The sequence below is a fragment of the Macadamia integrifolia genome, chromosome 12 (assembly GCF_013358625.1).
Source record: "Macadamia integrifolia cultivar HAES 741 chromosome 12, SCU_Mint_v3, whole genome shotgun sequence".
NCBI classification, from domain to species: domain Eukaryota; kingdom Viridiplantae; phylum Streptophyta; class Magnoliopsida; order Proteales; family Proteaceae; genus Macadamia; species Macadamia integrifolia.
Window position 1 is genome coordinate 17,001,556 of NC_056568.1, and position 14,601 is coordinate 17,016,156.

Genomic DNA, 14,601 nt, shown 5'->3' on the forward strand with positions numbered 1-14,601 from the left:
TCGAAGTTTTCAAGAAGGGTTTTAATGGCGTCGTTGATTTGACGAAAGCGAGTACCGTCAGCCATGGCGGTTGCAGGAATAGAACATTAACTCAATGAAAGCACCCAAATGATACGATTCTATTAACACTCCACTACTTAGAGGGTAGTGACCTCCTAGAAGAATAAGAAGGGGAATAATTTTCAGCCTTCTCTATAAAAATATCATAAAATTTGACATGTTACTAATCTAACTCTAGACCTATCAATATTCAATCCAACATCAATTGCAATATTTATCTTACCATTTGGTTAAATTTGGTGGATATTTTTTTTTTTTCTTAAATGGGTAGTTCTTTATAATAAGCCTATTAGGTTTGCCTATATAAAGCAATTTAGCTATTTAATTTTTTGTGGCCACAATTTGTCTCACTTTCCTCCCATGTAAAATGATCTATATGAATGAAGGAGAGAGACTGACTGTGAGGACTCCCTTAAAAAGAATACTCTCACATTTAGTAAGAAAAAAGAAAAAGAAATTAAAACATTTTGATGATTTATAATAAATGACCAAAAAAGAAGATTCCACACAAAATCCCATTGGAATAGGTGAGAAAAGATAAGTGATTTTTCCAATAACATAAGAGAGTGTCTTATCTCTGTAGTCAAGGTGACCTAACAAAGAGGCTTGAAGACGGAGCATAAAATTAATCTCTCTAAATGTGCCATTCATTTTAATAGAAAATATTGATGACTCTGTTAGAAGAACCATTAGAAATTTTTTGGGAATAAAAGAAATGAACAAAGATGCTCTTTATGCCTAGGGCCTAGGGATAAACCTATTTTTTCCAAAATCCAGAAGTCACGTTTTTTTTTTTTTTTTTTTTGGGTGCAAAGATCAATTTATTAAAAAACTGAGGCAAAAACGCTAATACAAAATTCCAAAGGTCCTCTGGAAAAGTCGACTCTCAAACACCTCTAGGGGGAAAGAGAGTGCCCATTTAGCAATAGAGTGGGCCATCCCATTTTCACAAAGCTGCAAAAGGAAAAGAATATTTTTTAAAACAAAATGTCCTTGACAATAGTAAAGATATTAGGAGTAAGTCAAGCATTTACTCCCAGTATTTGTAGAAAATAAAATAGACTGTTAATTGGAAGGTAAACCTTCTTACTGAAGAAGGCAAAACAATCCAAATTAGATCCTTTTTTTTTGTTTTCTTTTGTGGTCAATACCTTTTTATCACGTCTTGCTTTCTGTTTCCTAACAAGATTTGCAAATAACTTGATTCAATTTGAGTTTGCTTTTGGCAAAGTAAAAACTGATTTTGATAAAAATGAGGTTTGGGCATCTACCTAGCATCCACTACATGGCACTATTATTTAAATTGGATTGGAGATTTCTATCTAATCCTAACCATGATTGAGCTAGCTAGAATGCTTAAAAGCCAAATAATTTGTTCCAATAACCCCATACAAATGGTGTACTAGTGAATAGAAGATGTTGGAAAAGTAGACATTTGATAAGACCTTGGATCACCAAATTTGGGGGTTTTTGTATCCCTTCTAGATGTTATTAGGAGTTGGGACTTAGGGCTTGTCTACAACATCTTCTTAGGGCTCATTTTTTATTACATTATTAAAATCCACTAAGTATAATACCATGCATGTGAGGATCAATGAATAACTCTTTTCACAAAAATTGGAATTCCCTCAATTTTCCATCTCCTCCAACACCACATAGGATCCATATCATCCATGCATGAAACGACAAAAATTGATCTTGAATGAAAATCAAGATGAGAACTAGATCAAAAGAATTATGTAACAAGTATTCATTGTATTTTAAGTAACTAAAGTACCAATATTTGTTGTTTGTTTTGAGTTAGAACTTATAATGCATGACTATGGTTGTACTTGACTGACATGTGAGTGATATAAAAGAAAAGAAGAACAAATGAGATATATTTTTCGTCTATATGTTAATCCAAAATTTTTAATAAATTCATTGAAAATTTAATAGTATTAGTGTTGATAGTTTCATCAACTTTTGTCTAATAAGTAAGTGATTTTTTGTCACAATCATATTAAGATGACAAAGAAGAAGATCTTCATATGAAAAAGACGAATATATTATTTAAGTTTAAATACAATTATAAATTTACTATAAGAATTGAATTATTTATGAGACTATTTTGCCATGAAATAATGCGATAATGCAAGAATTCTATGTACCCATATTAAATATTAATGCGCTAAGCTGATCTACTAATACTAGGTTTAATCAATTTCCTCAATATTATTATTTATTATTTATTTCATATCATTTACGGTGGGCCATGCCCACTAAATTATCTAGGTTTTCGTTAACATCACATGAGTTCCTGGTCTATGGGGGTCTTCGTAATTAGGCTCACATAGTGGAACACTTTGGCTTAGTGGTTTTAAAGACATCAAAGACTAGGGATATATTACGATAAGTTTTCCTAAGGCCACGTTGAATGGAAATTCATTCACTGCCACCCTTCAAATGAACGTGGAGGGAATTGAGAGGGTCGTATTTTAGAGGAATCATTGAATATATTGTCTCTTTATTTTATTTTATTTTTTGAAAAATCTACCATCCTTTACGAGTGAATGAAAATCCTCATTAAAATATTGTTGTAAAGTTCTCATTAAAAAAAAAAAGATTACATTGCAAAATCAAGACGTGCAATATGTAAAATGTAATAGCTTAACAACGGTTTCTTGTTATTATATGTTGTTACGATTAAGCAAGATAACATGCATGACACACCAAACCAAATTTGAAATCTGAAAGAAAATTTTGGTGCTAATTCAAGGACCACTAGTTTAGGCAACACCCATTGAGAGGCCATATAAAGACCCACGAGAGGCCCAAACATGACCCACTGAGGGGCTAGCAAGGGGATTTACTGGGCAACACTATTGTAATAATACAAAAATTGCTGCTACTATTTTTTTCAAGAATGTGGTGGGGGTAAGAGGGTTGAACCAACAACTATCCCAATCTTTGGACTTACACTAGAGCCCAACTTCCTAATGGCCCGCCACTGAACTAGAAGCTTATCCCTAAAAAATGTATGTTTAATTAGTCAAACAGAATTAAATTAATATGATGGCTTTTTTTTTTCCTGGGTAAATAACTATGATGGAATTTTATTATTAGTTTTGGTGTTTTTAGGACAGCAATTTCATAAAAAAATATTATATTGATCCAACCAGTTGAACTGCTCTAGAAATCATTATTATTATTATTATTATTATTATTATTATTATTATTATTATTATTATTATTATTATTATTATTATTATTATTATTATTATTATTATTATTATTATTATTATTATTATTATTATTATTATTATTATTATTATTATTATTATTATTATTATTACTATTTTCCTTATCTTTTGCTGTGGATTGCTAGCAAAAACAGGTTTGAATCAGAATAAGCTGGACAATCTCTTCAATAGTATATTTGTGATCTGACTGAAAATTATGATGCAACATATGCCTCAATTTTGGTTGTTGGGAAATTAATCAATCTCCCAAAATTTGATTTTCATAAGAAAATTATGGGTGGTCTGGTTCTGTAACATTGTCAGCCCTACAGGGTCAAGACTAGAACCAGACTACCAAGCAAATTGGTTCTAAATCTGAAATCCAACATTAACTGTTACCGGCCTATAAGTTCTAGTCACTATTATATTGTTCAAATTTCAACTAAAAAAAAAAAGGTTATAATATTCAAAATTTCATTAAAAGAGATAGGAACTTCCGGCACGTACCATCCTTTACAAATCAAGAAATTTCATTTTCCATCCAAGGAAAGATATAAAGGAGCCTAGAACCTATAAAGAGAATATATATTGCATATTGCCAAGGGGTTTTTTTTTTTTTGAGAGCGGGTGAGTGAAGAGAGATAATCCCACATTATTAAGTGAATGAAAGGGAAAAAATCGTGACTCATAAGTAGGGGTCCCTTTCATGTAAGATGTGTTCTTAAAATCATGCGAGTATGAGTCGGTCTCTGGGCTTTGGACCAAAATGTGTGAAGAAGATAATATCCACATGGACACAACAGGGATCCCAACTTCATCATTGGCGTCGTCCATAGGAAACCCAAATGTATGCACCTAGTTTCACCCTTCACTATGGGGCTTTGTTGTGGTGAGAAAAATCTCACATTGATAAATGAAGGGAGAAACTTGTGACTCATTAGTAGGGGGCCAACCTTTTCCATGTAAGACGTTTTTTGAAAACCGTGTAGGCATCAGTCAAACTTTGGACCTCAAACTAAGATGCCCAAAATGAGTAATATTTACATGGACACGATGTGGATCCTGACCTCATCAGTGTATAAAACAGAAAGACAAATATTCTCTTGTTTGAGAAACAGCCATTAGAAACATACTTTTAATAAAATGAAAAATCTCATAGAGATATATTGAAGACAACAACTCTAGTTGAAGTCCAAGCAAAGAATTGAAATTGGGATAGAACCCTTTAAATCCACAACATTCACTGAAAAATGGAGGAATGAATACGATCATAGACAACTTCAAATCGTGGTACTCGTTTGCTAGTAACTCTCTTAAAAACCTAATTCTTTTAAGTTCTTTTTTCTCAGGTTCCCAACAAGCTCCTTAAAAACCTAATTCTTATAATTCATGCTACCTAATTTGTTAGATTGCTACATAAATACTGAACTGGACCAAGGTTGAACCGGAGCGGCCCTTTGATCTTTCAGACCGGATTAGCAGGATCAGATTCAATACTGTGTCGGCATCAAATACCAACAGATATTATTACCCAAAAAAAAAAAAAAAGAGAGGACCAACTGAGATTCACAAGGAAGGGAAAATCCAATCCGTTCAATTTATATCATTTTTTTAAACCAATTTGGCCGATTGATACTAAAAAAGTCAAGATACGCTTAAATGTAACGTAAATTACGTAGATTCGTCATTCGGTCATGTGCGATCGGATCGGATCAGATCGGATCAGATCAGAGCCGCCCATGTGATTTGTTGAGTGAGTTATCAGTATTAGGTATGATTGTATGAATGTACTGTGCTTTCCCATCAATTCCACATGCCGATGCGGATTGAGTCGTTGACTGTGACTCTACAAAGGCATCGTGGTGTGGGGCCCATAACAACGATAAGGTGCTCTCCCCATCATCATTGACAGACTATTGACAGATTTTTTCTTTTAATGACCTTGAAAAGACAATTTATGCTTTTCGTACTTATCTGGAATTATTTTCGTACTTATTATAATCTGGCCGGGTTGGGCTGGGTTACTTAAAACCGTAACCCAACCCTAAATCTCCAGAACTAGGCCTAAACTCGCCTTGACTCTGATTCAAGATTACAAAACCTAACTCAGTCCCAACCCTTCAAGGTTCAGCCCAATCTTTACCCTCCTTGATTGACTCTAATTTTTCAAGGTCGAGTCAAGGTGACCTTGACCCTAATCCTGATTTGCCATCAAGGACCGGAATGACCTTGATTGACCCTGACCCTTATTTGCCATTAAGGGTCAGCTATGCTTTTATTTAAAGAAAAAAAAAAAGTAAAAGATATTTTTTATTTTTTGGTACAAAAAGAAAGTGAGATCGGTGAGAAGATATATTAGGGATTTTGAGATGTCAATGACTCATTGTCAAACAATTTCTAAAATTAGGTTAATATTAGGGTTAACATCAGGATCACAATCAGAGTCAACATCGCCTTGGGTCTGATATCTCCGCCCTTCTGAGGATGATGTCACCTGTTCTGAACTCGTTCCTTCGGACTTTAGAGTTGTAATGCCTCGTAACATTTTGCTGGTGGGCAGTGATCCTTTCTTGCGAGGCTTCTCTGACTTCATTCAAGAGGTCTAAATTAGCTCGAAGCCCTTTATCATTTTCTTCATCATAGTATTGAAATCTGTTGCTGTCGAAAATCTGTATGAGGCTGGGCGCCGATCCAGGGTAAAATCCGGGGCCAGGTCAGGCCAAAGCCAGGGCCAAAAGTCAGGATAAGAAAATCAAGGCCGGGTTCAAGGCGAGCCAAAGACATCAACCCTTACCCATCCTAATCCTGATTCAGGGTCAGAAATTTCAAGGTCAAGCCGGCTCTCGGGGCCAAATTTTTTGGGTCGATACTTGTTCGATAACAGAATGGGCTAAGGGTGGGTAAGGGTTGATGTGCGAATGTGCGATCGGATCGGATCGGATCGGATCAGATTAGATCAGAGCCGCCCATGTGATTTGTTGAGTGAGTTATCAGTATTAGGTATGATTGTATGAATGTACCGTGCTTTCCCATTAATTTATGCGGATTGAGTCGTTGATTGTGACTCTACAAAGGCATTGTGGTGTGGGGCCTACAGGAACGATAAGGTGCTCTCCCTGTCTCCCCATCATCATTGTCAGACTACTGAAAGATTCTTTTTTTTTTAATAATTATAAGATCTTGAAAAGACAATTTATGCGTTTCGTACTTATCTGGAATTATTTTCGTACTTACAGTTTTGATGTTATAAACTAAGGGTGCAACTGAGTCGCATTGGTTTGGGTTTCATAAAATCATAATCCAATCTTGAGTCTCTTGAACTAGGCCCAAATTCGTTCTAATCTTGATTCAGGGTCACAAAACTTTAATTTAATCCCAATTTTTTTCCATCCTAATTGGTCCTGATTTTTTAGGGTTAGGTTGGGGTGACCTTGACCCTAACCCTAATTTGTCATCAAGGATTAGGATGATCTTGATTGATCTTGACCCTTATTTACCATCAAGGGTAGGGTATGCTCTTATTTAAAAAAAAAAAATAGCAAAAGAGATATATATATATATATATATTTTTTGTACAAAAAGCAAGTGAGATCGGTGAGAAGATATATTAAGGGTTTTGAGGTGTCAATGACTCAATGTCAAACAATATTTAAAATTAAGTTAATATTAGAGTTAACATTAATGTCACAACTAGAGTCAATATTAGGGATAAAATCCAGGGCTAGGTCAGACCAAACCAGGGTCAAAAGTCAGGGTCAAAAAATCAAGGCCGGGTTCAGGGCGGGCCAAAGACATCAACCCTTACCCACCCTAACCCTGACTTAAAGTCAGAAATTTCAGAGTTAGGCCGGCCCTTAGGGCCAAATTTTTTCGGTTGATACTTCTTTGGGATCAGGGTGGGCTAAGGGCGGGTTTGAGCAGTCAGAGCCAAACTTGCACCTCTATTGTAAACGATTGATTTTTAGTGTTGCATCAAGTTGATAGTCGACATTTATTATAAAATAATTAGTCATTACCTGTTAATCTTTTTGCATAGATCCTCGTGTTTGTCTTTACTTGAAATTACCGTGTAGCTGACCCCATTAAGTTGAGATAAAATTTTGATTATTGTAATAGTAAAATTATAGAATAAAAAAAAACATTCGATGTGTTTTCCTTAAGATATACAAAGTAACTGGGTTTATGTATTTTTTAGTTCATACAAAAAAAAAAAATGATTTATGTATCAAATTGCATTTAAAATTAAATTTGAAGTCAAAAATTGAAAAACGAAAATGGCTATGTACAATGAATTTGTGATTCTGGTTCATTATCGCTTAGAACTTAAAGTTCCTGTGGACTGTTGATGTCTGAAAACTCTAGATTGGATTTGTGATCGTCACAGTTATGAAGATTTTCCGATTGTTTTTAGGATCAATCAAAGTTGATTCCGATCCAATATCTGCTTGAATTGGACTGTGTTGGATAGATTTATTGTTACTTTTTGATAAAAATCAGATTTTATTATGTTTTTACCTTTGGGCTATACCTGTGTATCAACATTGGGTCAATCAGAAATGGGGAAAAACTAATTGATTCGATCCGAATTTTACAACTATGATCTTAGGTTTCAGGTTGTTTTAACTTAATCTTTTAATACAGATACATATATCAAATCAATATTACAAGGTAAGTCAATCGATAAAAGATTAAGAACTTTGAGAAGACGAAATCTGTCCAAAAACATGGCTATAGTTTCTAGGTATTGGATATACTTATCATCAATCACACCATTTTTAGTTACATTAATTCATGATTCGAGGAATTGATATTGATTATTAGAAAAATCTTATTGTATCAAAGTTGATGAAAAACATTGCAATTTAACATTTTGATCTTTCTATAGTATACATGCTTTTTCTATTGTTACCCAAAAAAAAAATGTTCTATCTATTTTTCAATTAGCGTAAATCCAATTATTTCACATGTCTAAAAGAAAAAATATACTTCCCCTAAAAATATAAGAAAAAATATTAACTTTTAAAAAATAATATATAATTTTTTTTAATAACCTAATAATGATATGATGACAAGTTACTTTTAAATCATCATTTTGACAAGAATAAGATGCACCTAAATTATTTGATAGATTGGGGAGTCTTCAGCCACTTATCAAAACTAGTCGCCATGTTATTGTTTTTTCAATAATCGGTGCTGGATTCATGTTGAAGTCATCTCCTGGACTTTCCTTCTTTTAAAACATCTATAATACATAAGAGCTGTTAAAATTAGTCCGAAATTTGGACTATTGATACATGATGGAATTGTATTTCTTCACTAGATTTGGACTCAAGTAGATGATCGTCAAGGATTTATCAGATCAGATCGAGTGGTTCGGGCTGACCGAAAATGGAATCGATAGAGGTTAATCCTAAATCATACCAATCCTTGTACAAAAACTGCTTTAATGGATCTATGTACATGCTGATTTTAGGCTGATTCAAGTTGGGACTGATCCAGATCCAGATCCAGATCCCGATTTCAAGTTTTTAAACCCTACTGATAGTTTGCTAAGGGCATGTGTAAGAGGATAGGGTAGTACATCGTTCTTTCACATACTCTCCATCGTACAGTATCTCTCCTCCCTAACTCTGTAGTCCTCTCTGTCTACGAATTTTAAGACCTCATATGGATATATGAGATTCAAATACATGAGTAGCCTATAAATCCCCTGCCTAAAAAAATTTTGAAAGTAGAAGGTACATGATCACATTGGACAATTTGGAAAATTGATTGGCATAGCTAAGGAGGAAGTCTTCTCTCAGCAGCCCACCCAGTTTTGCCAGTTGAAAATGTGATGGTCAATAGATTCCATCTAATGGATAGAAAAAGACAAAGCTTGGACATGCCAATTATCAAAATCTATTTTCTTGCATGCATTAGCAAATTTTCTTGAAAAAATTATATGATTATCTACTTTTGGGTTTTCTTTTATAAAATTAGTCACCAAAAGTTTTAGTTAATAAAAATACCCAAAATTAGGTTTTCCTTCACAAAGCTCCTTTAAAGTTTCAATTATACAAAAATATTCAAAATTGAGTTTAGATTTACAAAACTATCCACTAAAAGATTCAGTTATAAAAAAGTACATGATTATATGTGAAAGATGAAGGATCACAATTTTGGATAGTTTTGTAAACCCAAGCTTGATTTTGGGTATTTTTGTTAACTGAAACTTTAGATGGGTAATTTTGTAAATCTAAATATAATTTTGGATATTTTTGTTAACTTAAATTTTAAGTGGATAATTTTATAAAGGGACTCAAGAGTGGATAATCATGTTTTTTTTTTTTCTTTGTTTTTTACTATGCATTTAATTTCAACCATTTTTTTAATGGATTTTTTCCAAGCTTATTTTGTTAAGTATAGTCAAATCCACCAAGACTGAAACTTGATGTGAACAGAGATTATGGGTCGTCCTGTCTCTCTATAAAATTTCGATCCTTTAATATGTATTGTGACATCGATTAAATTTTTACAAAAATGGCCTTCCTGCGTGACCTATGTAAGTAATTAGTCCTCATATTCTAGAAACTAAGTCAAATTTGATATTAAAAAATTAAAATAATAAATTTCACCACTCTAGTGGCATAGATTAAGAGTGAGGTTCTTAAACTCTAATGTCTCTCACTTATTCACATGCTATACCTAACTGGCTAGATCTAAACCATTGAATGGAAAAAGGGATACCACCATGTAGTGGAATAGATCAGATTGGGGGGGGGGGCGTTCTTAATTCAATTGTATAGTCACCATGTATTACACATTTTCTCTTTATATGATTAGAATTGTTCCAAAATTTGCATTGTTCGGCATTTTTCCATATTTTATTTTGAAACTTAGCATAGTCAAAGTCTCCTCCAATCTTTGGGAGGACAAAGTGGGACCTGATATTTTCCGAGGACAAGTTTTGTTTCACATTTATAAGCACCAATAGTTTTTTTCATTTTTTATATCATTTGTATTTTACACGTATATGATAATTGACTGATAATGAGAAACATGTATAAAAATATAAAAAAGCATCTATGCCCGAATTTATTTATTTTTTGATAAATGAATAATCTAACCCCAAATTTTATTTGGCCAAAATTTTACTGCTTTTTGATCCAATTATTAAATTAATGAAACAAATTATTTCGAATAATTCTCCATCCAATTAATTTTTTAATCCAAATTTGTTAATTACTTCATCTACCAATTAGTAAAATTTGGAACTAACACTACTTGTCATGTGGTAAATAAGTCTGACTGAGTTGCACCAAATTGTGTTTCCAATCGACTTACACCCAATACCCTTTACTCTTTTTCCTTGAAAAAGCTGGCCATAAGTTAGCCAAATGTATCATATTTACAGTTTATTGACTTATTGAAACAAAAATGGCCGAGATTTCCTTCAGCCATGAGGAACGGATTCCCTACCATCTTTGTTGTTGAATTGGACTCACGAGGTACTACAAACAGATTTCCTTTATCGCAGGTGAATGAAAACTTTATCCAACAAAAATTGTTTGGAATTGTACACTTGTTTTTTACTCTAGCTGCAGTTTGTGGGGGTATGTTAACAAGAAAATATGGTGCAAATTTTCCATCCATAGCTTTTCTTTAAATATGTAGTAATTATTTATATAACAAATGGAAGGTGATATTTATGAAAATCATAAGACAAATTTAAACCATCAATTTTTATTCTAGACCATTTATTTCCATTCAGAGTTGGGAGAATGCTCAATGATGTCTACAATATTGTTTGCCATGCATGGACATACACAAAATGTGTGTCAATACAAAAGAGACTATTAGATGAAAGGGAATAACTCTATCCAGTTGCATGGCCCATGCGCCACCATCGGGTTCAACGAGAAGACACACATGAGCATCAATAAGGGCAGATTTTTGTAGTTCACAAGGGGCGGAACAATTGTTTTGCCTTCACTATGTTTGAACATAGGCACCACATGACCTGGCAAGGCGATTATTTTGCCCCTTGTTTTTGGACATAGATGTCATGCTACTTGGGAGTGATCTTTTTTCTCTTATTGAATTAGATTATAAAAATTGACATATGAGTAGATCATGTTTACTCTATCCAATAGAATAGACACATGAAAAATCATTTCTCCACGTGCCAAAATGAATATCTTGTAACATTTGAATGCCAGCAAGAAAAAATTCTAGTGACATTTAAAAAAGAAGAAATTACACTCTCCTCCCCTGAACTATGGTTTAATATCAAGTGCCCCCTATGTTCTTTCATATATACCAACACCCTCCCCTCTAGGTTGAAGATGCTTTCAATCGTACCATTCCGTTAGATAGCCCTGTTAAATGATGATATCATCATTCAAATATGTAATTTTCTGTTGAAATTACCCTTCCCATATGAATTAAGCCTTAAGCCCTAAAAAGGCTAACAGAAGATCTCTTCATCGCAATTTGGATTTGCCCCTCTTCATCGCTGCGCTCCACAGTCAATTGCTAAAATCTGACGACGAATGAGTGACATAGGGAGAAGGAGGTGAGGAAGAATAAACGAAGCAGTGAATTGTAGGGACTAGGGTGGAGTGACAGAAATGTAGAAATACCAAAATCAGTTACGAGATTAGCAGAACATGACTAAGAGGGAAGAAGATAGAGAAAACCAAGGGGTCATTAGGCAGCCGTGTCCAAATTTGTAAGGAACGAACGGTGACAATCCCGATTCTTTAGGGGACGTTAATTGGCTCTCTATTATGCCACTCGTTTTGGGATTCCGATAATCTCTGCCATTTCCAACCATTAACTGCGAGAAGACTGAACTGAGACAACACGAATTCCATTTTGTTTTCTCTTTAGGATCATATTCAGATAAATTAGTTCATCTAGTGATGGCAGAAATATTTTCTATCTGAATTGGTAGGAAAGCTGGTATCACTTGATTATGTTAAGATATTCAATTATAGAAGTATCAAATCAAATAGAACAACATACCCTAGAATTGTTCAGATCCACTTTGATCTCTTTTTCTCCTTCTTCCATGGATGAGCACTGCAAGTGGTTAATGGTTATCTTTTCAGTTTCAGTTTCAGTTTCAGTCTCAGTCTCTCTTTCTTTGGCACAATGATCCAATATTCCAAATCCAAAGTTTTTCTCAGATCACCAAACAGAAAAAGTTGAGCACTTTAATCCTATCTTCCATCTCCAAGAGGCTCTTATCAGAATTCATTTCTTGAAGGAAGTGTAAATCGTGAACGCAGGTCGAATTTCTTCCTTAATTGAGAGAGAGAGAGAGAGAGGTGCAATTGCATTCAAAGGAGAGGAAGCCTGCTGAGCGCAAGGTGCAGCTGGGTGAGCTTTCTTCTAATCGTGAGAGATGTTTCAGAGAAATGGGATGGTGATGAAGAAAAGAGAAGGAAATATATGTTAAAAAGGTAAACTGGTCTTTTTACAATCCAGTTTACCATCATCAGCTGCTTATGAGACGATTGAAAGAATCATTGAAAGAATCTTCAAATTAGAGGGGAGGATGTTGGTATATATAAAAGTACGTAGAGGGAACTTGATATTAAGTCATAGTTAAGAGGAAGGGAGTGTAATTTACTCTTTAAAAATAACACTGCTCTTATAACAATAATAAAACAAAAATTTTTAATCAGAATGGTCGCATCATTTCTAGTTTTTTTGTTTGGTAGACACATCATTTCTCCGTGTAACAATCGAACAAGATATAGAAGTGTCTTACCCCAAAAAAAAAAAAAAAAAAAAGGATATAGAAGTTAGAAGTGAGAATTGCAGGCATCATGCTGATTTTTTGTTTTCTATTTATAAGGGTAGAACAAATACCACTAGGGATGAAAAAAGATTGGGTTGGGCCAGGTTCCTTAAAACCTTAACTTAACTCTAGGTCCTCCAAATTCAACCCAAGCCCAATCCATCCTTGTCGAGTTCATGTTCAGGCCCAACATTGCCAGGCTCATATTGACCCAACTTGGCCCCTAATTGACCCTATCAGGGCTAGGTTGGGCCTATCAGGGCTGGGTTGGGTTGACCCTGGTTTTTGCAATGGTTAGATTAACCTTGATTGAGCTTTTTTAACCACTCATATCTTATAAATATAAAAATTATAGAAAAATAAAATATCAATAAGAGCCTTAATTTCTTATATAAAATTTCAAGGTTAAATTTCGGGTCCGATTGAAGCCTCAGTCTAAGCCTGACCTAATCCCAACCCAAGATTGGTGTTTTTCAACTTTAACCCGCCCTCAAGGTAAGAAAACTTAATCCAAATCCTATTCAGATTCAGGGTGGAACAAGATAAGATCAGGTTGTTAAGGCAAAACTTTCACGCTTAGACATCATGCCCATTAAATGCAAAAAGTGGTTTTTTTCTTTTTTTTTTTTCTTAAGTTGGTACACCATTAATTGCATAACAGGTGTGGATAGAATTATAGATCGTTTGGTTGTTTTTATTTTTTTAATTTTTTAATGAATGGATAGAATTCTAGTTGTACAATGAGCATGAGGTCTGGGATTGGGCCCACATTTTGAATGCATATCGACCAAGAATTATGATCGGGCAAGGTCGATATCGATTTGATTCTATCGATTCAGATGAGTCCGACCCGATTTCTCAAACTATGGTTAGTATTGACATTTTTTACTGACATTTCGTGTGGAGTTGTAATGAACTTAGACTTATCACAAGTTCAGTCCTACATTGGTTTGGGATGAAAGAAAATTTGGACATGTATATATGATTGTTTCTAAGGGTACAAGTCATTTGAATAGACACTCCTTTTTCTCATGTGTGTGGGGGTTCTTAGAGTGCTTTTGAATCGTATACTCGTTAATTGAGTTCATAGAACTTTCTTTTTACATGTTGATATTTTTTATCCAAAATTTCAATTTGAATTCAAAGTTGTAAAACACGCCCTTACACATTTTGAAGGGACACATACCTTAGTATATGTACCAGTATGAGCCCATCCGCCTATGTACATACTTGTACGTATTCCACATGCACCTATATTAATACATTAACACATGTATATGTACGATGTACTTACACCTACCCATGCATAAAGTCACATTTGTATCCATATGGGTACTTGTACAAGTATACCCATTCATAAACAGAAGCCCATTGTCTATAAATAGTGAACTCAAGTTCGGTTTAAGAGTTACAAAATTCCAATTGTATATACATACTGTGGGGAAGTTTTAAGTTCTTTGCTCTCTACAAGTGCTCTGGTCCTCTCCTTTACACTTCCATTAACTGTTTTCCTTGAATTTCTAAGTATTA